At 37.7% G+C, this 24,228-nt stretch overlaps 1 protein-coding gene across 2 annotated transcripts in view; it reads left to right on the forward strand.

Moving 5' to 3' along the window:
* Nucleotides 1-60: 60 nt before the first annotated feature.
* Nucleotides 61-24,228, forward strand: part of CDC42SE2 (CDC42 small effector 2) — an 81,608-nt gene continuing 57,440 nt past the window's right edge. The window contains exons 1-3 of one of the 2 annotated variants that reach the window (XM_017742753.1): nucleotides 61-79; nucleotides 208-265; nucleotides 14,079-14,143. The gene's annotated coding sequence lies outside the window, so the exon portion shown is untranslated. Of the gene's footprint in view, nucleotides 80-207; nucleotides 266-14,078; nucleotides 14,144-24,228 lie in introns of those variants that run through there. The other variant, XM_008640164.2, reaches the window with a different exon arrangement.

Genomic DNA, 24,228 nt, shown 5'->3' on the forward strand with positions numbered 1-24,228 from the left:
GGAGGGGTGTAAGGCCGCCCGGGAGGGGAAGGAGGGCGCTGGGGTACAGCAGCGATGACTTTCGTGCGCATCCAGAGAGGTAAATTAGCGTTTAACAGCGGATATTTAAAACGTGGCGCTTGTCTTTTGGGGCAAGCGTGTGGTTTTCAGGCAGTTACTCCGTGTGTGTGACCCTGTGCGCTTACCAAAATTGTAACTCTCTCACAGGTCACGAGAACTTGAGGCCCTGTGGCATTTTGCTCTGAAGCTGGATATGCATTAAACTGTAAGTTTTCCAGTTTTGTTTCTGAACTTGGATTGATGAATGGAGTGATTGCTTCATGTCTGCGAGACAAAAACTTGAGAAATAATTTAAGTGAGATCCTAGGCATACTTTTGTGATGCCAGTTGCATATATACGCCCCTCCTGGACTGCAATAACTGGTTAAAAAATAGAAAAGTAAAGAAAATCCGGGAGAAAGGGATGCCTTAAACTCTTGCTTTTACGTATGGTTTTGCTGATGGGTCTTTATTAATTCTCCAGGGCTGACAGTCACCTCTTAGGCTTAAATTAGTGTATAGGAAATACCTGTTAGTGTAATACTGGTGTGTTTCCCTATATTTTAGTGAAATGACTAAGACTAGATGCTGCTTTTTCATCATTCTTAAGGCATACTTAGTCAGTTATTTTACTTAGGTGATCTGATTAATAGCAGCTCGTTGAAGGTACAGATATATTTCTGAGTTGTTTCTTAAAGTGTTAAATATAGATGAATTTTTGAAAGATGTAATTAATATTAAATTTCTACTGTAATAATGGGTTTTTTTGAAGGGTGAAGGGACTGTTGTAGATAAAATTGCTGGAAGTCATCAAGCAAATGACTACAACCACTAATGAAATAAGTAGCAGATCAAAAAAGCAATGAGATAATTAGCTGTACAAATTTAGTATACACATAAACTTCACTGTCTGTCAATGGCTGCGTTACTGCTCTTTTAAATTTGAGTTCTTCTATTAGCTTGAATGAGAAGCTGGAACCTGGATATAGCTGTCTGGGCATCTAAGTGGTGCTAATGGGTATCAGTTATTCAGTGTTCAAGATGCTTCCTGGTGAAGTTTCTCTAGATCTAGGCCAGAGTTGTATAGCTTAGAAATTACATCGTGCAGTCCATGTAATATTATATGGCATTTGTGCAGCAGAGGAACGAAGAACTCTGACACTGTTGTTATGTGTATCTTGCCCAGAAGTGTTACAGTTAAATTATCTTTTATTCAAAGGCTGTTTTGCCAAAAAATAATTGTCAATTTAGTTATGCTGCTGTATAACCACACCAAATAAATTTCTTTTGAAGCCTCCTGGTAATTCTGACCTTATGAGGATTTTGGAAGTTCTTTGGTGGCTTGGTGTGCAGTGTGCTGGTCTGTGGGAAGTCTTGAGGGCATGGTGGCTGGTCAGGATAGGGAAAAACTGTTAGAAACGTTTGAAATATCCCATCGTGTCAAAAAAATGAGTTGATTTAGAAACAGCTAAAGGAGATGAGAAATATAGTGTGTGTTCCAACTTTCTTTCTGAATATTTTACTGTGCCTTTTTTTACCTATATATCAGAGCTTTCATTGCAGTGATAAAATATTAACCCTAAAGTGGTTTCAAAAAATCAGATCATGTGCCATAGAGGTATTATAGTAAACAAGAAGGATTCAATGTCTCATTTCATCTCTTTCCCCAACAAGAAGTGTAATTGACACTGTCCTGCTTTTCTAGGAGTAATGGCTCATGGTGGTGAAATAGCGCTAATCAACAGTTGTTGCTGTAATTGATTGTCCACTGGGGAGGAGTCCACGTAACACCCATTAACTTGAGCAAGCAAACCCTTAAGATACTTTTGCCAGACCTTTTGACCCTGCAGTGGGGCGTGAAGGGGCTTCTTTTTTTGCCTCTTGAGTTTCTCCTTGCTAGAATTACAGTGCACTATTAGAAAAATACTTTTTCCTTTACACCGCTGTCAAGGAAAACATATTTCATTCTGTGATATATCACTGAGGTGGCAGTTTCTTGAAGTTCAAGAATTTTTTTTCAAACTATTAGGAACAGCACTGAGATACTTGCTTTGCTTAATGTGATTTATAGATCTACCTTTAGGCATGAAGCATAATGTGAAATTAAATGACTCAGTAATGGAAAAAAAGAACCCCGGTGTTGAAGTACTCCCTGGAGATACTGCTCCTGTTGAATTTTTTTGTTGTTGTTACTTTCATTTTCAGTGAACTTAGCTTAACAAATTAAATGTAAACTTAGCATACCATACTGCTAAGGAAAATCTTACGCCAGTCTGTTTTGCATACTGTGTCATGATTTGTGTTAGCTCCGGACAGAAACCCGTTGGGTTCTGGTCAGTGTCAGTGAGTGCTTGGATAGAATTCAAATGTCACTAATTTTCACTTTTGAGTGATATAATTTGACTATTCAAATTAGTTCTCAGTAACTCAGTTATATCTCTTGATTACTTTTGACAGCCTGAGTCCAGGTAGTGAGTAGCAGTTTATCATATAATTCATTAGTGCTACACATATTTTTACTAGACATAATTCTAGCAAGTATTATGGACTGTTGCCTTATGTAAACGTATGTAAACACTTATCTTTGGTCACCGCCTTACCCTTGGGTGTGTGTTTCTCGTTCTGCGTCTCTGTGTGTGTAGATAGAGAAAGTGGATGAAGGCTAGTGTGGCCCATGTTGTTCCTCGTGCCGTATTCATTAAAATGTGTTTGTTAGTGACTACTGTATCTGTTTAATATTAGTCATCTTGTGTCTCCTAATTTTAATATTGGCCTGTATAGCGAATAAAGAGTTTTAAAGGAGCTTAGGGTCTTGTGGAAGTGTTAGTCATTGTTGTCATGCTTTAAAAGTGAGAGAATTGCTTTCTTATATATGCTGAAGGACTGTAGAGAATTGACTGAAACATGAACGCCTGTCTTCCAATCCAATTTTATCAATGATCAAAGTATATCTAGCAGGGTTAGCATGAAGGAGTTATTTTAATATTATAGCTGCTGTATTACTTTTGTGTTAAAAAGTACTGAAACAAAGTGTATATGATGACTGCACAAATAAATTACTTTATTTTTTTGAATAGACTAGATGTAGATGCACTAGAAAAGCAGCAACATGGTGTTCCTTCCTGTAACCAAGCCTGGGAGGAAAATAAAGGAGAAAGGGGGGGGAGGAATGCTGCTCAGAAAGATGCTGGTCCTGAGATGGGTGGATTGGATTCCTTTTTCTTTAAAAACATCAGTTGATCTGAAGAGAGGCTTTTGAGTATTCACAATCACTTAAAGGTTTCATGTTATTTTGATGAAGCAAGGCTGTCTTGCATGATGAGCGTCTCATTTTATTGTATGACTAGCAATGATAAGAAATAATCACGAATTCAAGGAAGAAGCAAGCTGAAGCAATTGAAACTGGGTAAGAGAGCAATCAAACAGCTACACTGAACATATTTAAGTAGGGACTTCATATAAAGGGCAGATTGAAGAGGAATTTTAGCAGTGAGAAAGCTGCCTGTTAGTAACAAAGTGAATGTAGGAAAATTAGGCTGGTGAGTGTCCTACAAGAGGGTCTTGGCTCAATGCCCATTACACAGATGGGTAACTCTGCCTGAGGACTCCTTTGGTCTTTTTCAAATTCAATGTTTTGTGTCTGCATACAAGTGGATGTGTGAGATGAAACTACTAAACCAAGAGTAGTCGTAAGAGGATCAGTATTTTCTGTTGACTGCTTCACCTGACTCCAAGAGGAAGAGGAGCTCTCTTGTCCATGTAAAAGGCAAAGTTATCGGAGTGCAGACCTACTTCAAAGCAGTCTTATATATTCTTTGTCAGTATCACATTAACAGAAGGACTTAGGAAGGAGGTGTAAGGAGGAAGATGTAAGATGTCAATACAATTGTCAGCAGGTTTTGCAGGCTTCTTCCTGGAAACATAACTGAACTGTATTAACTTCCTCTTTTAATTTATTTCGTTTTCTGTCCAGTCAGATTTGCAATATTTGTTGTGAGATGTCAGAGGGAGAACTGCTGGTGTGACTCTTGGGGATGTCATAGGCAGGGCTGAGAGCTGGACTTGATTATCCTTGGGGGTCCCTTCCAACTCAGCATATTCTATGATTCTATGGTACCTTCTGTCTGCCTGTGCAGTAGTGCATGGGCTACTATGGGAGAAGGCAAGCTGTAGATAATTGCACTGCTTGAAGTGCTAGGAACTGCTATTCAGCTTGCTTCTGTGTTATGGCTAAACTATATTCAACAAAAACCAAAATGGGTCTCTGAGTTGTGTTCAATGGTTTACTTATTTGGCTGATGTTGAAAGTAGGGATCGTATTAGAGGCTGATATCTAGTAATGTCAAAGGCCTATTGAGTTGCAGTTACCTGAGCCCTTGATCTGATACCATAGTTATTAGAAAACAGTTACCTCAGTTTTTCACTGGATAGAGTTTGAATCCTTTCCCCACCATACATAAGTTGGCTTGTGATGAGGTTCGTTGCACTGCATGAACCAATGCCTCTGTGTTGGAGAAGAGGTGCTGGAGGAGAAACTGCAGTTCATCTTTATAGAGAAGGAGAAACTTTGATCTAAGCAGTGCGGGGCGTGTAATTCTGTGAGAGTATTACACATGGAGGCAACCACTCTGATCTAATAATTTTTCAGAGCTAAACAGCTAGAGTGCTTAGAGTTGCACTTTAGGCAAGCAGGGATAAAATATTTTAATTACTGCTAGCCATTTAGGCTAAAAGAGAGAGCTATTTGTTTTATTAATATATGAATAGTACAAGGGCAAAACTGTGCATGAACCAAGTAACTTATTGCAGACTGCATCATGGTTCACTGGGTATTTTGGTATCTTGTACTTTTTTGCAAATTGCTGTACAACTCAACCTGGTTTTTTCTGATTGTACGTGCCTTGGACTTTATCAGTTATTACAAAGAGTTCAAAAATGTTTCCTTAGGAAAACTTTCTTTTCATAGAACAGAAAGTGTGTTGTCACCAAAGTCTCCTCAGTTAAAAATCTCAATTATCCTCATAGAAAAAGTAAGTGTCTGCCTTTTGACTGAGTTTTGTGAATTCTGTCTTAAATTTGGTACATTTTCTGTCTTAAGTACTGGCTTATCTTTGTATGGGCTTGATATACTTTTCCCATGGTTCATTTTTGGAATGGGACCCTTAATCATTTTTCTTGTACTCATCCACTGAATTTGGAGACCAGCTGTTTAAATCTTGTGCAAAAATAGGACTTTTCTAAATTGCAGCTGGCTTCCTTGTCAAAACAGTCACGCTACTTAACACTGAAATTTTATATGCAGAAGGTGTCTTGTTACATTTATTGATTGCTTTTATCTTACAGCTCATATTCAATAATTCTTGTGCTGTCTGATAATATCTCTTTTAATTGGCCCCACGTGATGCAGCTATTAGCATCAAACACCATTTGCTAAAGGAATTCCACCTACTCCTTTAAAGCTTCCTGAGAACAGTTTTTCACTTGAGCTCAAGTACCTATTTCTTCTCTTAACCCTTCAAGTGAATGGTATCTTGCCCTGATCTTTTTGCACTGAAGTTCTTTTCTAGTAAGCTGAGTTTTATAAGGTTTGTTGTGCCTTGATAGAGTTTAAAAAAATTAAAATTGATGTAAGAATGTAGTTTCAAGTTGAGTAGTCCTGTTCACTTGAACTGTACACGCAGATTCTGAGATACAGTAGAAGCTGCTTCCCCCAGCTGAAAGTACATGTAAGTATTTCAGAAACAGGAGTTTACCCATTTTCTTTGATGTTGACATATTCAAAAAGTCAGTGTACAGTGGACTAGAAGAAAGCCTTAAAAATGTGTGTTTTACAAAACATCTAATTTTTAAGGCGAGGAAGAAGGAAGCAGGGAGGAGTCTTCACCAATTGTGTTATTTTTGGTATTTCATGCACTCCTTGCTGATCAGTTTGGTTTTGGTTTTTTTGTCCTCAAGCATATGTGAGGAATAATTTGCAGAGCTAATACAAAACTAAGCTCTGATGCATTCCGTTGTTTTATTTCTTTTTGGTTGGTTGATTTTGTCCTGTCAAAAATTCATCTTGCACAAATGTTTAGGTGATGTGCTCACAGTGGGAACATGTCACTGGTACAGCCAGGGCTTGCTACATAATCAAGTCTTTTTTTCAGTGTTGGAATAGGGACTTTTTTTGCAGGATAAACCTAGGTGTGTTCAGCTCTGTTATTTCTTATAATTGTACCTTGTTTTCTTCTAAGCTGTCTTGTAAATGGCAAAGCCTTGTGATACTCTTCAGAAATGTTAGTTGGACTTGAGACTGCATTGACGTGAATTTGAGGGGGCAGTATGTCAGTAGTCAGTTTCACTCTTGTGAAACATGTGGACCATCCTCCAGGGTCTACCACTTCCAAGCTTCCTGTAAGCTTTTTCTATAGAATAACCTGTCAATCCCTGCACTGGTGCCTTTACTCTCCATGCACGATTGTTAAGTGGTGCTTTCACTTAGCTCAGGCCTTTCCTGGGAAGTCAGCAGGAGTGGTGACTCCTTTCAGCTCTTAAGTGTTACAGGTCAAACCCTGGCTGTGATCAAGTTAGCGGTGAAGCTTTCATTTGAGATCCTAAATTCATTACAATTGTGTCTGCAAAGCAAGTTAGCTGCATCTCTGCAAGAATGCATTGCGAGGATGATACTGGCCATCACCCAGCAGGTAGCAGTTACAGTGGAGTCTTGTTCTTTGTATTTATTCAGGAGAATTGCAGTTAATTGTATCCAGAGCTGCTTACAAACCAAAGTATGAGCATTATCAGTGTATATACAGGAAAATACAAATACTGGAGGTTGTGGTGGATTTGTTTTTTAACATATTTATTACTTGGTTGGGGCACAATTGTTACCTTTGCTCCCAGTCCTTTGTCCTCAGTGTTGTCAGGATATGTGTGTATTCACAGTAAGATGATTCTTATTTCTTAAGATTTAAAAAAATATTATTTATTGCAGTTGAAAATTGTAATAAATAAAAGGAAACTTAATGAAGAATGATGACATTTGGGAGAAACTCACAGCAGGCACAGACCTGTGATAGTCCAAACAAGTGTGCATTTTAGTGAAATAGTATGTCGGTTAAGAATTCCATTAAAGAGAATATGTTCTGAAAATGACACTTCCACAAATAGGTACTCAAATATTTACAGAGGTAATGGGTGATTCTAGATTATGCTTTTTATACTGTATATATGCCATCTTTTTTTCAAGTTCTTAAACTTTGTTATTTTTCTTTCAAGGACAGAAAGTGTGATCTGAAAGCTTTGTTGCTTTGTTTCTACTGGTTGAGATCATATTAAGATATTTTTGTCAGAGTTCTTCTGTACAGACAACTTTATCAAACTATATGTGAATTATTGTCTTTTTAAATGTATCTTAATTTGTGTTTGCATCTATTCAGAGATGCTGAGGGCATTTCAAATGTTGTACTGTTCTGAAGTCCCAGGCAGCAAATTTTGCAAATCACCATGGTAATGTGCGTTTTGCACGTGGGAGGAAGGCTAAAGTTGGAATCTGCATTAACAGAATCTGTTAATATTACTTATGCTCAGTGGCACTAGCACTGCTTGTTCTTTGACATGCGTGTTCTTTGACTGCATGTTCTTTGCTTAATTAAAAGCAAAGTAATATGATGGCATTAAAAGCCCCTATTGTCTGATTTTTAATATTTTTTTTTTGTGATTCTGAAACAAATCTACTGAAATAATCAGACATGGGGGTAATTGTGGAATCTTCTTTCTGTTCAGAAAATGGCCTGTGATAGTCTTGTAAACTAGCAAAGAAACTTCAAAATTTCTTTGTTCCCTCTCTAAGAACTTATGGATAGACTTAAAACTCAGTGTGTTACACTACCAAGGATACTTATTACTGATAGTGCATGTCCTATCATTGTGAATGTTTAAGGTTCTTGATTTTGGATAAGCTTATTTGGATTATTTTGTACTTGCAGTTGTTGTCTCAGACACAGAATTAGTTCTGAAGTATCATCAAGGCTAGTCTAATTTATTTTTTTTAATAAAGAAGAACTGTGTTCCTTTCTGAAACTGGTTCTTAATTGCTCTCAGTGCTGACAACATATAAACTTAAAAAATGCCTGTGAATTTGTAGGAAAAGTGGACAAAAGAGAAGTTCAAGCTGATTTTTCTTGTCTCTTTATTACTGTAGTCTAAAGAAGCTTGAAAAAATTGGAGGCTTGGATGAAGAATTATTTATTTTCCCCGTTACTATATTGATTGTCTCAAATCTCAAAGTAGGAGAGCAGTGAAAACTGTGAAGGATGTAGAGAGGAAGGCGTACAAGGAGTGGCTGAGGTCACTTAGTTTGCTGAGCCCAGAGAAGAGGAGGAGACTGAGGAAAGACAGAGATCTCATTGCAGTCTACTATCTCCTTGTGAGGGGAAGAGGAGCAGCAGGCATTGATCTCTGTAATGACCCGTGACAGGACCCGAGGCAGTGGTATGAAGCCATTGTGCTAGGAGAGGTTTAAGTTGTATATTAGCAAAAGGTTTTTTACCCGGAGTGTGGTTGGTTCCTGGAAAAGGCTCCCTTAGGAAGTGGTCACAGCACCAAGCCTGACAGAGCCCAGAAGTGTTTGGACAGTGCTCTTGGGCACATGATGTGACTCTTGGGGCTGTCCTGTGCAGGGCCAGGTGTTGGACTTGATCATCCTTGTGGTTCTCTTTCAATTCAGCATATTTTATGATTCTATGAAATTTTAATGACTTGCAATAACTTACTAGTTTAAAAACACTGACCCACTGCTATTGAGAATTATAGGCATTAATATGGGTTCAAAATGCAGTCATTATGACTTGTGTTAGATGGCCTGAGAGAGCAGGCTTCTTAACTCTTTCATTGCATGGATAAACCTTATAGCAAAACCACCAAGAAGGATGGGGAATTGAGATGCTCTTGCTGCATCAGGGTTGAAATGAGTCAGGAGGTTCATTAGAGCTGCCTTTGCTGCCAGCAAAGCAGAGTTATTAGCCTGGTGTGACATGAACATTCAGACTGTTCTGGACTTGGGAGGTCATCTGAAGATCTGAGCCATCTGTGTGTGCATTCACATTACTTGGTGCGTTTTGTTTTTACAGTGCTATTCACTTGTACGCAATCTGTCATAGTAATAATGCTTATTACTGTGATATTTTTCCTTCAAAATGCCAGGCCTCCTTTTGAGGGTGCAAGTATGGGAAGTGATGACTTTGACAGTCTTTGCCTTAGGAAAACAAGCTGTTTTTTCAAGGTTGTTTTTGCAAGGGCTGAACATAGCTGTGTATGCAGTGTAGTCATTTGTACACCTAGTGACTTGGTAGGTCTTTTTTTGCTTTTTGAGGAGGGAGATATTTACTGTCCACTCCACTATCTCTCTTTCTAGTTCTTTAAAAGACAAAACTTGAGGATCAGTAGGACTTCAGACAGTGAACTGTTGTAGTTTTGGGTGGGATTTTTTTTGGTTGTGTCATTGCCTTAACTTGTCTATTTCTGTTATGTACAGGATCTGTGGTAGCACACGGGTTGATTGTCAGTCACTTGGGTGGTTTAAAGCAGACAGCTATGGGATTATTGATACTAGATTTTAAAGAAAAAGCTAAGTAAACGACATCCTTTATCTGATGGATCAGTGGAGTTATTCGTGTCAGGTTTTCAAAGTCTCTATTTGCAGATATGAAAACACAGTACCTGCTTCTGAAAAGCATGGTACTAAGTGCACCTTTCTCCCAACTCCTTAGAAAAAAAGAAAAGCCTTTATGGTAGTAAAATAATCTGAGAAGGAAATATTAGTACACAGATACTTTCCCCTTCACTTTAGAAAGGCTTAGCCTTTCAGACTTTGTTATACATACTGAGTTTTCTCCATACTGAAAATTCAGTGTGTCTAATTAAAGTGAAATACAAGATTTCACCCTTCATGTAGCTGAATTTCTGCACTTCCTGCTTCTGATCCCAGGGTATCTTTCAGTCTTCTACCTAGTGTGTTCATGCAGTGTTATGTGTTCATCTTCTAAAGTAGACACGTGTGTCTTTGATGAGCCAAGGAATTTCATTAGAAGGGGAAGAAATAGGAAAGCCTGATGCCAATACAGATAAACATGACCTGGACACTAGTCTTCTGGGTGTCTAACTCCTACTAGTTTCTGAGAGAATTATTTGCCTTTTTTTTCTGACTTGAGGAGATTTCTGGAGGCCAAACAAGGTAAATGCAAACATTGTAAAGTATTGAAATGTCTTGATGTTGCTATCATCTAAGGATCTCATGAGAACAATGTTTGAGGTGAGGAAAAGGCACTTGGAGGTAAGTTTAAGTAGGCCACTGCCCCAAGTCCTCTTGTAGGCTAAGTCGGTGAATAGAAGTATCTTTCTCCTAAAGACGTATCTTAAGTGTAAACTTCATCTCTAGTTTGTCCTCTGAGGAACTCTAATTTTGAGATTTATATCCCTCTGATAGGAATGGGAGAAACTAAAATGAACCCTCATGGTTTTTTTCTACTTACTTTAATGTTGTATACCTTATGGCTCTTTTGGTGCCAGATAAGCACAGCTCTGAACTCAGTGACATTTACTGACTCCATTCATTATGGTTCTGTGAAGTGAATTGCTGTACCAGTTACAAGCTTCATAGTGAAATAATAAGATATGCTCTACTGACTGTCTGTAATTTTCTGTATGTATGTGACTTTGCCTTTGACTAGAATAGAGAGAGAATTGTAAATCTGTGTGTGTATATATGGTATATGTCTACAGAGATGAAAATGACTCAGCAGGTGCAAGATTAATCATTGGTATTTTTTTCCATTTCTGTTTTTAATAGCTTTCAAAAGGATGAAGAAGTTAGATGTTCTAATGAAGACAGTGAAACCCAATACAAACTGTAGTTATTATTTTCTAATGGATAAACCAGTGAAACTGCTGAAGTTCACTGTTTCTTTTTTTCTTCTAGTGGACAGGACTGAATGTTTGCAGGCATTTAACTGTTCGTATATTGTAAAATCATGGCCTCTTTGGCTTAGAAAATATTGTTCTTTATGGTAGAAATACATTTTTAAAGCTCACGCTGTACATGTGTTTTCAAGTTCTGTATCAAATTTCAACCTGTTTTTGTGTAATTAGAAGGCAGCTTGGAAAATGTTATGGAGCTACACTAATGATTTTACTCTCTGAATTTGAGACTTAGGAATAACAATATTAATTTTCTGAAGTCTCTTGATGCTTATGATGCTTTTGTAGCTGTTCTAAATATGCTTCTTCGGCATTTAGATTCTCTAAAATAATGTGTCTCTCTTCAGTAGAAACACTGTACTAATACATATGCTTCACTTTTCTAAGGGAACCCATATCTCATTTACCCTGTTGATTTGTATTTTGTCATCTTTATTTTCATGCACAGGTTTTATAGTGAACGCCTCATAAAAGGCTAATGTGACTTGTAAGGTGGGACTAAGTAAAATAAGAAATCACCTGAGCAGATAATATCAGGATGACAATGAAATCACCTGTTAATGTGGCAACACTAGTGATTTCTTGTAACTGGTTAAATCAGTAATGTAATTATTATTTAGAAATACAGGCTTGAAAACAAGGCTTCAGACAAGCATAAAGCTTCAAATTCTCACACAAATGATACCACTTAAACAAATGTTTGTTAAAATTGGCTTTTTTAATGAATGTGGTGTGGACAAGTCTGCAGTAACCTGTCCAGAGTTAACAGAAAGTTGGCACAGCTTGTTTAGTAGTGTGCCTTGGCAGTACCTGCAAACAGTTACTCTTTCCACTCTGCTGTCATTTAATAGCCTTTCAAGCCAAAAGTCTACCATTTATAGAAATGATTCTGTTAATTAAATTGTCCATTATAATGTAGGTTTAGTCTACAGGCTTCATTCATCTGGGATTCCAGATAGCTGTGACATGATGACTTAAGGCCACTGGTCCAGATCATCTCATTTGTGACTGGCTTTTTAAAATGTTACTGTACAGGGGTTGCTTTCATTGTTCTGTCCTGCTGCTCTTACAGCATGGCCCTAGATTTCTAATGCCAAAGTTCAGGAAAGTCTTGAAGTCTATTTTTCTTTAAGGAGAGGGGTGGAGGAAGACATTTGGCTTAGAGACTGTAAATATAGATATTCTTATATCTACTGTTACCTCATATGTATAGATGTTATTACATATTTAAGTTGTTTATTCAGAATTGGTTGCTACATGCTTAGGATGTTATGTGTGCTATTAATGTGTAGCCTTTGGTAATTTCTCATAATGCAGTTTTGTGAAATTTGCTAATATGAATCTTTCTCCACTTTGCTTTCAGTGGCATTGCGTTTGAGTGAGTAGGTCTGTTTAACTGCAGCAAATTAGTTGTTTCTCTTGTCTATATATCAGCTGTTCTCCACAGAGTCTTTAACTAGAAGGTAACTAACTTGCATTGACAGTTGAAAGTTACAAAATTGACATCTACTCTAAAAATACATGCTTGCCTTGCTCGCTTTAAGGATTTTATTTGCTTTCTTATTGGGCCATCATAGCTCTTGACATGTCTATGCAGACAAATTTCCCCCGTTCCCTTTTTCCTTCACAACATTTTTCTTTTCATTTACCATTTTTCTGCATTTATAGTCTGTTTTACCTGCTCTCATCTGCCTTAGCTCTTTGTTTGTCCATAATTTTTTTGACAATCTTTTCTGAAAACTACATGAGTAAAGATAAAAACCCCTTAATTTTACTTTTTAGGTCTGTCTTATGTCAGAGAAGACTTGGTTCCCTAGTTTGTGAGCAACGAAAGGCTAAGATACGATAAACAAGCCCCCAGTAAAAGTCAGCAAGCAAATGCCTCTCCCTATAGCATGAAGCCTAAGACATTGGGGGTCTCAAGTGTAGTAGGGAGATGGGGCTTTTTGTTTGTGGGTTTATTTTGCTCTGGTTTTGATTTTTTGGTTATTAATAAAATCTGTAAAACATTGCCCTAACGTAGGAAGTGTACAAAATTTCATTTACTACTGCATTTACCTTATTTTCATATGTGCATTTGAAGTGTAAACTAGGTTGTTTGGTATTTTCAGCTTTCCTCATGTCTTTTGTCTGTTTTGAAGCCCATTTCTGATATATCAATGCTGTCATGACTGTCATTGCAGGTGGATGCTCTGTGAATACTGGGGTGTTCTGATTTGTTTGGGTTTGAATAGAGGTTTAACAGCATTAGATATTCTGCTGCTACTTCAAGTAGCAGTGATTCTTCTTGTCACTCAGAGCCAGCTCTTACCAATGTGTTTCCTTTCTGTTATTGCCTGCAGTATTTGTAATCCATCCTTCCTTTTACTGAGAACTGCTGTACTTGGTAACAGATGTCACGGACATAATTCAATAACAAACTTGTTTGCTAAACTTCACACACTTCATGACATTTAACTGCCAAGTTACACGTTTTTATTGGGAAGTAGTACAAAACAGTTATTCCCTGAATACCTGGTGTTACCAGTCATTTGAAATCTGATCACTAAGAAAGATTACCTAGCTAATTTTGCAAAAACAGTGTTGGTGTATACATACAATTCTCACATGCCCCTGCTAATATAAAAGTCTGACCCAAGCAAAGGAATCAGCCAAAACTAAATAGGTGCTGCTTTTGTACCCATGCTTCTTATTTGCTTCGTTTAACTATGTCATATGTATGAGTATATATAAAAATCATTTATATACTTTAAACACTGTCTAAACATATTGGGATATAAGAATTAAGAGGACCTGAGAGTGCACAAGTCAGTGAAAGTTTCTTTCAACACTGCTGTGAACAAGGTAGTCCGTAATCCTTGAGATCATTCGCAAGTGGAAGTTGCGAATGTCATTCTGACATCTGTGGTTGGTGCTTTGCAAAGGAGAAGCCTTGGAGGAACTCCTGACTCTCCCTCTTGGTAGCTGCTTTCTTCGTGGAACCATGAAGTTACACTGCTCTTCACTGTGAATAATTTGCATTAGGTGCTGCAACAGGTAGTAACTTATGCTGTTTTTTTCTCTTTTTCCTCACTCTCTAGAATTGGGGATATCTTCACTGAATAACTTGCTGCTTAAAGAAAGTAACAGAAGTTGGGAAATTCAGGTAGGCAATACTTTCAGTTTACTTTTCGCTTTAAATGTTGATGCTAATATGGATGACCAATCTGTAAATATTCGTTGTGGTACTAAAATCATCAAAGCATGATATACATTTTAACCTTACTAAGATTGAATCTGGTTTCATGGCCTCTCTTGTGAACTCTTAAGCAGCCCCTGATAAGCCCAACAGACTGATGATATTCAAGTGTTCTTTCTGCTTATAAGAAAAATATATTAATGTTCATATCTAATATGATAGGAGGTCCGGGTACTTTGTAATGCTCAATAAATATAAGAAATTATTTTTGACAGCACTGTCTTGCTGCCCCAACAGACTCTGGTATTCATGGTACGTGCAGCCACATACACTTCAATTTCTTTTCCCAATTTCCTTAACAAGCAAAATTCTTGATGGATTTGCTAATTACATCCATTTCACATTTCACTTCCTTTGTTTCAACTAAGGCTTCTAAATAGATCTCCAATACCTAATTCTCATAAAAGATGACAAAATTCTTTTGGTGTTCTTTGTGCAATAACTTCCATGGCATTAATAATTTAATTTGCTATTCCATATAATACACCGTTGTTTGTCCTGATTCACTCTTATTTTGAGGACACATCCAGCTTTACTTCACTACTTTCTCATTTTCCCTTCAAGTACATGTGCTTTGGTGTGGTGTTAAATAATGTGTAGGAATGGCCAGTGGTTTTAATCACCTGAATTTGCCTCCACCAGAATTCTCAGATAGATCTATTCCTATTTGGCTTCAGTCATAGATAATGATTGTAGCACATTTATGTAGGGTTAATTGCTGTGGATTACATGAATACTGATGGAACAGTTAAATCCTGAAACTATTGGTGATTTCTTATCAGCTCAGTTCTGCATAGCAATTTTAATTTTAGAAGCTTGTAGATTCTCCTTTAATATTTTTCTTTACTGTTTTCATAATTTACTGTCTAAAAATCTGAGTGAACTGTGGAAAAGGATTCTGTAGGATATCAGTACCTTAGGAAATGTACATAAAAATCTCCTACACATGCTTTTTCCTCAGAAAGAGATGTAACTTGTGGAACGCATTGCAAAAAATCTCCATATAGGGTTGGCAGGCTTGGTTCTCAATTTCTTTCTCAGGAACTAAGAGAAATCATTCTATTTTATCTTACTCTGTGCTTCTGATCACCATTCATGTTGTATGTAGTTCAAGTAGTAGTAAAAATTGAGGCTTTACCCTAAAAATACTCAAAGTACGTTGAATTTTGTTTAGATACTGGTAAAATTACATATTACGTTTTAAAATCCTGGTTAAAACTACATTTTCTATTTCATTCTTTCTGTCTCCCTTCTCCAATGTTTCTTTGACAACTCTGAAATGTTTTCAGTACAAATGACGATACCAGACATGTTTGGGCTTATCCTTCATGATGTGCACTTCCTTCTCCATTATCACCTGATCTTTTTAGCTCTGATTTCATTGCTACTCATAAAATGTTTCAGCCAAAGAGTCTGGGGAAGAAAGAGTCTGCACATGAATTTACCCTGGAGAAGCACGTGACGGAAAGGTGGTTGTATTGTGCATAAGAAACTGAAGTGTGAATGGCATCCCACACTGGGAGCAGGAGCTGCAGTCTCTGTTGCTGACCCTGCAGTTCCTTCTCTGGCTTGCTGCTGGGACTCAGGAGCATCCCCAGATATTTTATATGCCCACCCCGTGAAAAAAATGTTTCATTGCAGAATGAGAATGGGCTGTGCAGATGGGGAATCTCCTTCCTTTGGACTCTGTCAGGAAAGGGGAGAGAGAAAGAAATAGTAGCCCAATTATGTAATTCTAAAATAATTTTTTAAACTGCCAACCCCATAAAAATTGACAACCAGAAAAATCCCATTCTCTGAGGGTGGATGGGAGGGGGAAGAAGGAAGGCAGGCAGTTGGGTAAGCATGTGTAGGGGTGATAAGGGCAGGTAAAAGATGACAATTATGTCTATTTGAAGAAGACGACTCAGATGAAAAGGAGAGCAGTACTTAATAGCAGAGTTAAGTAAGTGCTATATTGTAAGTAAGGGTTGTACTGTAAGCAGCAGCAGGAGGGCCACAGGCATGGATGAGAATGGGTGCAGCAAGACAAGTGGGAAAGAAACAGGACTTCTGGAGCAGTGGTTCAGTGAGTGGTGATCCCCACTGGTGCAGGAGCAGACAGGAAGCAAAGAGAACTCCACAGTGCAAAAATATGTGTACTTCATTCTTGCGCCAGAAGCAAGTGAAGTGCAATGGGTGTTCCCAACCTGTTGGCTGGCCTTTCTGTATGAGCTCCAGGAGTGTCTGCAGGAAGCTTCAATCATAGATCCGGAAGTACAGCCTTCCTGACTTGCCTTGCTGGCAGCTATGAAGTTGGTGAGAGTAAAATCTCCATAAACACCTTGTGATATGACCTATTCCAGATAAAAAAAAAAATAAAAAGAAGAAAAAAAGTCTTAGATCCTGGTATTTTTCTTCATTTATCTTAAGTTTTTGGGGTTCAATAATTGAAAGATTGTAGGAGAGTGATGCACAGTTCTCTAGGGCCATTTCCTGCTGCCTCTTTGCCTGGAACCCTGCAACTTTTCCTTTCTCTGCCTCACTGCAATTGTGTGGGTGGACTTGCATCTTTGTTCATGTGCCAGGGTTTTTTGTCTCATGACTCTGACCATGTGCTTCGTGGATGTACTTCCAGTCATGTGAAGTACAGGCATTTAGGCTTGTGGCTCTTCTTCATAGTTAGTATGTTCCTCATCCGGCCTCACAATACTCTTAAACATACACTTTCCAACTGTTCAGAGCAAACTCAGAAAAATCTGAAAAAAATACAAAAATGTTTTTCTCGACTTTTCCATTCTAGTATTGCTACTTCACTAAAGTTCTAGAATACTGGGGTGTGGGGAAAAATGGAAAAAAATGCTCGCTTGTGAAAGTAGTGTCAAGCCTGTGAATCACTTGAGTTTGGCAAGGAAGCCGCTGTTCCATTCGTGTCTGGCACTAAAAGCTGGTGCAACACTCCTGCATTACTCTTTGCGTCCAGAAGTCGTACCCTAAATTGTTGGTGGACTGTTCATATGCTGTGTGCACATCTTGGTGCCACCATAGGAAAACCCATGTATCTTCAAAATCTCAATTATGTCTTTTATATTTCCTTGCTTTTGTAGTATATGATTTTAAACTTTGGTTCACGGGTTGGCTTTTCTGTGCAGGATTTTAATGGGTTTTAGTTTCCTGTGTAAGGAAATGTTTAGACTTCACCCACCACACTTTCATTAATTCTATACGATTCTAATTTTCAGTTTAATAATTGATTCATGAATTTGGAGCAATGCCATAAAGAGAAATTTTAGTTCATATATGTAATTGAAATTTATTTCAGTGCTTTTTACTTTAAGGGCAGAAGAAAAAAAAAAAATGTAAGATGTTGGATTTCAACATTTTATTTCATGAAGAACTTTTGGTTTTCGGTGTAGCTTAACTGCCTTTAACTTCTGTGTTTGTATCATCATATTAATCCTGTAGAGTAACTAAAGTAACACATGTAGAAAACTGTCCTTCTGTTATTCCATTTCAGATGCCCATTTGTGCAACACATTTTGTTACTGCTGACTCTTTTGCCACCTGTATTTGTATCTGACTGTCCTCCAGTTCCTCCATTGTTAAATTTAGGTCAAATCACTGGGGTGCAGCTGGATTATGTGACTGATTCAGCTTCCCACATAAGTGTTCAGCAACAATTTGGTTTATTTCTCTGAAACATTTTGTTGGCATTTTGAGGTAGAACGCAGCTGATTCAGCTGAACTGTATTAATGTGAAAGTCCACGGTCCAGCTTTTGCTCTCACTTTTCACAGTACGTGGAACATGAAGCACAAATTCTCTGAAGCTTTGTGGCACTGGAAACCATAAAACAGGAAAGCTAGGAATCAAAGTCTGTCAATAAGAGAACTGCAGTCACGGAAACCGAATTTCATTATACCTGTCTGTATGAAGAGAATAGTAAACAAAAAAAAAGGATAGAAAAGTGTGTTGGGAATATTGGTTGATGTCTAAATTAGATACTTAAACTGGTTTGTGCCCCTCTGTGGTGTAATGGGGAGGAGAAGGAAAGCACAAGGCCCACAAAAGAATTATGCTAGGAAATACACCTGCATGTGATGTCCCGTTTCTGTAATTAGAAATAGTGAATATACAGAGATCTTTAATTTTGGGGGTTTTATAATTAGACTTCTAATTAGCTAAAGAATCCACCTTATTTAACAGATTGGGTAGTTCTCTTCTATAAGACTTTTTTTTCCCTTTTGGAAGTTGTATGCTTCAATTTTTCTTTTAATTGGCTAATCTTATGTACAGTGTGAAATAAGACTTCCTGAAAAACCTGTTTCCTTTCCTCTTACACAGTACTTTGCAATCTTTTTTTTTTAAATATGTGATTTTATGCAGGAAAACCCATCTTTTTTTGTAATTTGTAGTTAAGGCACAAAGCCCAAGAAGCGTAAGAGTATAATTCTAGCTTTTTCCAACTTGAATAATAACATCTCCACAGAAAATGCCCAAAGTCCATGTAATACTTAATGTTTGGGACAAAGTACTATGTGCAGAGAGAATGCCAAGCGCAGATATCCTGGGTGTACTTGAACATTGGCATCCTGTTTCCTGGGAGAGCCTGGGCTGAGTGTTAATAGTCCTTGCTACGTTTAGTGCTCACTGTTTGTCTTCTGTATTTCAGATTTGTATGTGCAGTGCTGTCCATTCAGGAAAGCTGCCAGGCAATGCATGCGTGTTACAATTAACAATTAGATTTTTATAGGTGTGAAATAATTAAGGGCTCCTGTTCTGCAACATTAAGTTACTTGAAATACTTAAAACCTAGTAAGTTAGGGAGCTCAGAGAAAGAAAAAAGCTCCTGTGGAGTCTAAGAACTGGCTGAAAGTGAACACAAGCACAGGAGATCCTGTTTGTTCCGTTAATGTATCTAAATGTTCCTAAATTCTGGGTGGTGCTTCTAATCTTGCAGCTGTCCATTTTCTTCAAAGGAAAGAAAAGGATCCTATTCTCTCCTATATGAATGATCTAGTATAAAGAAGAAAAGATCAAGTAATGAACAGACTTGTGCTAATGGCAGAATTTAACTTTCAAGTTCATCTTTGCCACAATAAATAGTCTTGCAGTCTGTCTTTCAGACCAGCAGTCACTACAGCACCCTGAAGTCTTATATTCTAGCCTTGTTTTTAACATTATGTGCAGCTTACTGTGTATTCCCTTATTAGGAAAAGCACTTTAAGCTATGTCCCTTGAAGGAGTGATGTGTTCCAATATGCACTTGTTCAGAGTTTTGGCACATAGATTCAGAATACTGTCTTAAAAATTTTAGTAACATTTTGCTTTGGACGTCCGGATTTTACAGACTTCTTGCTTCCTTTCTATCATTTCACAGACACCTAGTTTGCATACCTGTTCATGTCCAGAGCTGTTTGGGTGGGCTGTTTGGGCGCTACCTTGTCTCCAGGAGAGACTGATCCATTTTCTTGGACTATGCTTCATTCAGATCATATTAGGCTTACCACAAGACATCAGTCAGTTATGTAATTTTCTTTTTAAAATACAATGAGTGGAAGCACTATCTTGCTGCTCCTGCCTCCTTAAGCATGAACTAGTGGCTGTAGATTTTTCAAGAATTTGATTTCTTTTGACCAAGGCAATTCAAAAGAAGCACGTCTTGTCTTTAAGTCTTTCTCTGCATTGAAATGTATATCAGTCTTTAATCCTTCTAGTTTTTCTTCAGTCCCAGTTATTAATCCTACCAGGAATGTTTTCTGTTACTGAGTAAATTGGGGAGGAAGGGTAAGTAGGCCAGTATTTCCATTATTCCTGTTGTGTAATAGGTCTGCCTCTCTCTGGCTGTATTATGCATGACTGACCTTCCGTTTGGGGCTGGTTTATTAGACTTCATTTCAAGTATTTGTCAGCAGTTACTTTGTCAGTCATGTTGGGCCTTAAGTGTGAATCACATTCGGAGGCTGCACTGCATTTGTACATCCTGGGCGCATTCACTCCTTGGTGCACAGTTGGAAGACCTGTAAGAGTGGGTGGGCTCAAGCTGTAACATCACTGACAGGTGGAAGAGGAATGCTACTTCTGAATTATCTCAAGCAGGAAAATGGTGGGGAGCTTCAGTGGCTTCAGTGGGCTTTTGTTTGCTTTTTAGTTAATATGAGTGAATTAAAAAATGAGAATAGTAAGGCTACCCTAGCTCCCTTTTTAAGAGTAATCTATTCAAGTTAGTGCTACTATCATCAGAAAGATGCTTTTACTGTGGTAAGGAGGAAATGTGAAATACCTTCTCTTAAAGAAGACTACATGGGTGATAGTTACTTGCTACAGTATATATATACATACATATATATATATAAAAATTACCTTAGGCAGAAGAGGGATGGGAGGCACAGAGAAGCATTGTAACTAATTACTGTGAGGCAGGAGTGCCAGAAGAATTGTTTGCTTTGTGAAGTAGCAAGCTAAATCTGTAGTTGAGTAGCACCTGCATCTCAAAAAATCTGTCAGGCGTTGAGTGGAGACTGCTGCATATTTACTTGGCACTTCTGAGAATCTAGCAACCTAACTTTCCATCTGAGTTTTGAGATGCTTCTAACATAAGGGCCCTAACTTGAGAAGCTACAAGAGACTGCTGCATTGAATGTTTCCTGCCTTTTAATGGACTGTGACTTAACAAGTAAGTGAAAAGCCACACAGTGACATGAATCTCTAGTCAACGCTGATTTTAAAGTGCAGATCCCCAGACTAGTTTGAATGTAGATGTTACTACTTGATTTATTTGTTGTAATGAAAACAAAGTCATTGAAGTTTGCTGAAATTTCTCATTGTTGACAGAATTGCTATGGAAGAAAAATGTGACTTGCTGTCAAAATTTTATTTACCTTCAGATAACCCAGTTTAGAGAATGGCTTTGCCAACAAGTGCTCTCTTATAAATATAACAGTTTCTTTGTTTCCATACCGTCTTTATTTTGCTCTCCATCTAGCTCCTCAATATCTCCTGCAACTATCTTTGCCTGTGAATATTTAGATATATTTCAGAAAACCTTTTTAATGTAGTAGGTTATCTGTTGTGCTTTTACTTTTCCTTATTTAGGTTTTTTTGTTTAAAGCCACAGAAATCTCCCACCTAGTTATTTTATATCATATGTAAACTTCAGACCTGTTTCAAAAGTGTAGTTTCTTTTACTCTGCTATGCTCTGCCTTACTTCTCCTCTTCATATCTTTCCACCATCAGAACACCAGCTTTTCCTGTTACCCCCAATATAGCACTAACCCTTCCTGTTACATTTCTGCCTCTTCCTTTCTGCTGCTTGTATCTCAAAATAGCTGTAGTGGTTGGTACCACTGTGGTGATTCTGTTAGTTGGACCCAGGATTTGAAGGCTGATGGATGATGTTGCATTATGAAGTCCTTTGTGGGGTGGTACAGGAGAAAGACTGGAACTATTTCTGTTTTAAAAGCCCAGGAAAAAGTTGATAGCTCTGCAAATACTGACTGCAGTGCCATTTACAGGGAAGGGAGTTGGTATGTGTTATAAATCACAGAATGGTTTGGGTTGAAAGGGATCTTTAAGGTAGTATTGGAGACTCTTGAATGCTCCTTGTTAACTTATATATTGGTTTGCTGTGACTAGTAATCCCTTGTAGACATCCAATTCCAAAGCGTAAGGTTTTGTTGCAGAAAAATCTCTCTTATGTGTCCCAAAACAAACTGTTAAAAAGGCATGTGCTTGTTCCAGTCTCTAGAGGTTGATATACTTTCATTTCCATATGTGTTTAAAGAAGTCACGTAGCATTTACTTACCGGAAGCTTTACAGTAGAGTAGCACTGCAGCTCTTGCTAATTTGGTAGGTCAAGTTGAGCTCAAGTGTGGAAGTGGTTTTTTGTTTGTTTCACTGCCTTTTTTTTTTTTTTTAATATAGCTGAGAATCCTCTAGAAGTGAGATTCACATACATCCAGAAATAATAGCTTGTTTTGCAGAAACTGATGATACTCCGAGGCTGTGTTCCATAACACAGATACTAATAACATGCATTTACAAAAGGAACAAAAGTCCATCACTTGACAAATTAGGAGTAGTAACTTCTCAGAAAAGCTTCTAAAAGAGTTTTCACTATCTCATTTTTGTTCTATTAGTATTTATACACTTAAAGAGGACTTGATTTTTGATAAGCTGCATTTTTGATATTACGGTAAAATAGGATATTCATCAAGAAGTGAAAGAATGTATTTTAGACTATTGTTTTCTGAATTTTTGCAAAAATCCTAAGCACCATGTCTTTTTCCATCAAAATAGCAGTGCAGTATTAGTCGAAGTTGATGAGCACTGTGCACTGACTGTTATTACTGGTGTTACCAGCACTGTCTAAATTTTGAGCTGTCTGGGATATCCATGTATTACAAAACAAGTTAAATCAGCATTTTTTTGAGAGTGATAACTTTGTGCACATCTCACTAGAGCAGTTGGAATGCCTTGAGGTATCTATCTAGTTATATAAAAATATACACACCTGCTAGTTATTTTCAAATGTTCAAAAATGGGTGTACTAGTGACATAAAAAGATTCACTCTCTTTTGACAGATGTCAGCATTATTCACTACTTTGCATGTTCAAGAACTGCAGTTATTTCTGCACTACTGTGTATTATTCTGCTGTTCCTCTGACTCTTATCCCTCTTTATTTTTCTGGTTACTTCTGCCTTGTGGGCTGCCTAATGTAAAATACATGTGTGGTTTGTGATGGTGGTTTTTTTCCCCTTGGACACTGGTTGATATGTCTTTAACATGGAAATTGAAGTTCTTTCTACTAGTTGTTCTATCATCCCAATTACAGAGCTATGCAATAGGAGGGGGAGAGAGAGAGATAGGAGATAAGGCTAGATAAAAGAGCAGGTAGAATCAAATACTGAAATACATAGTATTACAAGTAAACAATGGTACCTGTATCGTTTCTTGATCTTATTTTGTTCCTGCTTTAAATATTTATGATATATTCACATGACGGAAGAAAGCCCACAATTGTAGGTTAAGAAAAAAAAATAAACCTTTTGTTGTACTAGAAGTATTTCAGCTAGGGTCCTTGAATAATATCAGTTGTATTCTTCAGCATTAAATGCTTTACATGGAACTGAGACAGTTAACTGTAAATATGCTGCTTTTTTCAAAACGTGAACTTTTATTTCATTGAAGAAGTTAGATTTGCTTAACTCTGCTTTTCTTTGTGGCCTTCAGAAATAATCATATGAGGCTCGAACACCTCAGTAGAAGTTCCAAGGGGAAACACATGAGGGAAAATGTAACCTGTTTCTCAAAAAGTTACCGTGAATTAGACTGGGCTGTCCTTTGTTACCCAGAGTTAAAACAGCATGCTTCTGCCTGTGGCCCTTCCAGTCCTAGGTCACAATTTTCAGATCATGGGACAGGTACCAGCCTGTATCTGGAAGTCATCATTCCTTGACTATTCAGGAGTGCAGTAAGTACACAGCCTTGCCACCATGCTCTGGTAATCTTACGGGCAGGAAACAATGGAATTCATGTTGCCCGCTATGGAGACTTGGTTTCCTCAGCGCTGGCACAGATCCTAGATGTTTCTTCCACTGTCCACTATTGTAAAGAGAGAGACCTTCAGGTACAGGACTGCTAAATTGATGACATTAAGTGAAAAACTAGTCTAGCTTTAGTTAAGGCTTAGATAAACTGTGATTTCCTTTCCACCTTTAGCTGTGTGATAGTCTGACACCCTATGTGGGAATGCTTTTGTACTCTAGTCTCTGCTTGTGCTATTAATGTAGAACTGATAATCACTTCATTAAGGCATATGTGTAAGATGCACATGAAATACTCTGTTTCCATTGTAAACAACTTATTTGTACATAGCCCCAAAAACATATTTTATTAATTGTGTGTTGATACTCAGAATTCTCATGAAGAGTTAATGTCTTTCTCTTCTCTAATAATTTTCTTCTCTTCAGCAGTGAATTTTCTGCCAAAGTAAAGTCCAAAATGAAAAC

This window comes from Corvus brachyrhynchos, unplaced genomic scaffold (assembly GCF_000691975.1).
Source record: "Corvus brachyrhynchos isolate BGI_N302 unplaced genomic scaffold, ASM69197v1 scaffold408, whole genome shotgun sequence".
Classification (NCBI taxonomy): domain Eukaryota; kingdom Metazoa; phylum Chordata; class Aves; order Passeriformes; family Corvidae; genus Corvus; species Corvus brachyrhynchos.